The following is a 4,177-nucleotide window of genomic DNA, read 5'->3' on the forward strand; positions in this document are numbered from 1 at the left end:
TCTCACTAGTCATACTTAGGGCCCATATAAACCTGGTAGTCCATTCGAGTATCACGAAGGATCTCGAATAATCCCCAACATACAACCAAGATCATACATGATTCAACATACAAGCCACATGTTACATAAGTTCACAAGTACCTCAACATACATCGGAGTTCAAATATAGTAATTACAATACCAAGTTCAACTGCAATAGCGAAAGCAATATAGTTTTAAAACCAACATCACACACACGTGTTCAAATACATGCCAATTTGTGATCAAGTCTAACAAAAGCATCATAGATAAGACAACATAGAAGAGCCTTGCTCGTGGCCTTACTCCTCGTCCACGGCGGGAGAGAAGCAATTCTTGTAGTACCCTATGGTATATAGTACCATCTACAACAAGTGGGAAATAAACCCTAAGTACAAGAAGGTACTTAGCTAGACTTACCTGTCATGAACCAAAAATAAAGTGACACCAAAGATCATGCAAGGCTTTATAAGTGGAGCTAGCTTGACATCATTTTGCATAAAACCTACTAGTTGAACTACACATTTTATAATTCGGTTCACCAAGTTAATTATAACTATTCATCTCTAGATTAGTAACTAACATGTGCCAAACATGTGTTATATAATTAAGTAGCATAACAATAGTAACCATAGCCAATTATTTTATCATCCTTCAGAATCATTCCACTTGCCATTAATCACTACGATAGAAGGAAGCTCAGTCAAGTTTCTCACTATCCGGGAGAGACGGCGATTCGAATCGATTACAACTAGCTGGGTAGTGTTCCTAACACAAACCCAGACATACCTGCACCAAGGTAGTCTTAGGTCACCTTTGGTACTAACTTAGGTACACATGTTGTGGGTTTCGATTACCCCCGCACAATCAGGGACAACCAGCTACCAGGACGATCAAGCCCAGCCTGCCCTTGGGCTCACGTCTGGCTCCCCATCACATCCTTACTACCTTCAGTGTGCGCACTCTTACAGAATGGGGTCTAGCCTGAGTTGAGCTACTCGGCATCGCGATTGGAACGAGTTATCCAGCCAGCTATGTGAGAGGCTTGTGTTTAAAATGATCGAGGACCAACAACGATGCGGACCTTAATCGGCACAGATGGAATCACATGAGTCCCCTTACTACATGAACACCATCTGACCTCTATTTACATCATCCCATGGTTCTTTTACACGATAGCAAATATAGCCAACCGTGATTATGTATCCACCTATATCTCGCAGGTGATAGGAAATCACCCGACTTCTACCGATTAAGCATTGCTAAGCATTTATTCGATCCTAGACCTACATAGGGTTAAAGGTATATTTCTAGACAAGGAAAGTATATGCATCAAGTGTTTCTAATCAACTCCTATAACCTAATGCATCAAACATAAAGGACTCAAGTTGATATTTATAAAACTTAGGAGGCTTAGAATGCTCCAGGGCTTGCCTTTCAAGTAAGATGAGGGCTTATTGTCTAGGCACTCAAGTAAATCTCTTGGGACCTGTTCTTCGCCTTCTAGAGCTATTGGCTTGTTGGGCCTCCTGCTGGTCCTCCTCTTCCACTGCCTCGAACTCCAAAAGCATTATTCCCTCCGACAATCCTATATGCATGAGCACGCAATAAGATACAAAGAATGCATAGGTGATGATATGGATGACAGGATGAAGTACTTAGTGATGCATCTGAACAATCTATTAAGAGAATAGCAATACTTTATTTTACTGAATATGTGCATGTCTCTTCTCTAGTAGATAAGTTTTAGTTTACTAAGTAGGTGCATATCTCCTCTCTAGTAAAGTAACATACTCTCACCATGCTCCAGCAACCTAAGATAGAGTTGCTCATCATCATTAAGATGTAGCCGCTAACATCTTATTTTAATTAGCTTAAGCCTCTACTTAGCCAATCCTAAGCTTATTCAAAGCAACAAGCCAAGATAACTAGATGTGGGTGAATTATAGTGCAATAATTATCTAGCTACATACAATCCCACCTTTTGGGCACAACTAATGGTACTAGCAGATTACACTCATCATCAACATGCCAAAAGTATCATGGTTAAGCCCTAACAATTTCTTAAAAGCATTTATTGATTTGCTAAGCATAGCTAGGTAAAATTTGGAACTGCTACTTCTAGTACATAGAAAATTTTAGAACAATTACAACAGCTCATACATGCTCTCAAGAGACCACTGTTAAAATTTCATGCCATTTGAACAAGCACAACAACTCTACAAAAATGACAAGATAAATGCTTTATAGGAACCTAAATAGGTTTAGCATAGTGAAAAGTGTTAAACAATATATTTCATATTTTTCTTACATTCCTCGTAATACCAGTATACTGTGAAAATTAATTTATGTCCATAGGTTACCTATATTTGCCACAATTAATTTCACAAGAACTAGCATTTTATTAACTCAAAATAAGAAATCCTATTCCAAGCATGCTAACTGTAGATTTTATATTTTTCCTAACTACAACATGTCGAGACATGACCAACAAAATTGGAATCACATTTTTAGCATATACTCAACTCAAGTTATGGATTTTCTAAGATTATTAAGGAATAAATTGGAAATTTAAATAGTATATAAAACTGTAGCACATACCAAGTTTCATATTTGGGCTCTAGGATGCTGCCGGTGATGCACGGCCGTGTGCATGGTGGCACGGCAGGTGCGAGCGTGATGGCGGCGCTGTGATGTTCCAGTGAGCCTGGGTGATGGCATTGAGCATCCAGTCCTCCCATTGAGCTTCGCCATCCTAAAGCTATGCTCTAACACCTAACAACTAGAGAGGAAGAGGACCAGGTGAGCACGGCCATAGTGGCGTGCATGGCGGCGGCGTAGCCAGTTCATGGCGGTGGAGGTGGCGTTCTTCCTCTGGCGCGGCCGGCATTGGCTAAAAGCCAGTGGATACACCATCCACTAGACCTAGCAACTATAGAATAGTAGAGAGAGGGCGTAGTGCAGGCGCGAGGTAGCCTGGCCACTGGCGAGCTAGAGCTTGTCGGCGCACTATGGCCATGGCGACCACGACGAAGGCGCAATGTAGCCTCACCTGTGCTAGAACGGTGGTGCTAGCTGCTCGGCAAGGTGGAGTGAGTCACAACGGAGCTACGTGCGAGACAAATCGAATGGCAGTGCTGTGGTTGTGGCATGCTTGGCTGGCGAAGGCGTAGCGGCGGCAATAGTGTGGTCGCCTTCACCTCGGTGCTGTGCGCGGGCGGGAGAAAGAGAGAGCAAGTGAGGGCGAGGGTGGGCGAGCAGTAGCGACACGGTGTCTTTCTCCCCTCCCTGGCCTAACAAACGGGGCCGGCGCTGACGTACGGCAGCCACGCGGCGCGTGCGGCCTGCGCACGGTCAGCCACTGCCAGCCAGTTTGAAATCGGCTATGTGCCGATTCAAGCAGTCTGACAGCGCGACTTTGCACCCCTAGATCTCCCAAACCGTGGCAAGTTGTGATCAACCATTTTCACCATTGTGTAAAGCTATGTGAGTACTACAAAATTGCTTAAAGGAGTTTGGTCTAATTTGCACTAGTTTTCAAACTAAAAATCCCCGAAGTGTGCTACATGAAAACTGTAAGTCAGGCTAGGACTTGGAAAAAATTTCAAGTTTCAAACAACATCTAGTTGATTTTTGGAAGCCCTATTTGACCAACTTAGGCACTAATTCAGCTCTTGACCCTTAAACAAAGTTTGTTCTACATGACATAAACTACAACTTTTATTTAGGGTCCACTACCATGCAAGCTCCCTAAGTAATTAGTCAAGTTAGGTCAAACAATCAACTTAATAAAGACATTTCTAGTGATACTAACACTTAGAAACATTTTTGGGCCAACTTATAAATATAAACTTGGTTTCATTTTCCATCCTAAGTGTGTCTAAGGTGTTTAGTGACCAAACAACAATCACTTGCACTAGCCAAGCATGATCACAAGCATATACATGTATAATTAAGCATCACATGTGATAACATAGAGTGAATGAAATGAAATTTCATATGCTAATTCTCATGAATGAATGGGTGATGCTTATGCTCATGCAAATGCAAGTGCATAGTGCAAGCTTAACACTAGGGTGTTACAATGTGTCCACACGATGGTGATGATAGCCTCCACATAGGCGGATCATTTCCAATGCAGCGGTGTTAGTGTATACCC

The sequence above is a fragment of the Miscanthus floridulus genome, chromosome 9 (genome assembly GCF_019320115.1).
Source record: "Miscanthus floridulus cultivar M001 chromosome 9, ASM1932011v1, whole genome shotgun sequence".
Lineage (NCBI taxonomy): Eukaryota > Viridiplantae > Streptophyta > Magnoliopsida > Poales > Poaceae > Miscanthus > Miscanthus floridulus.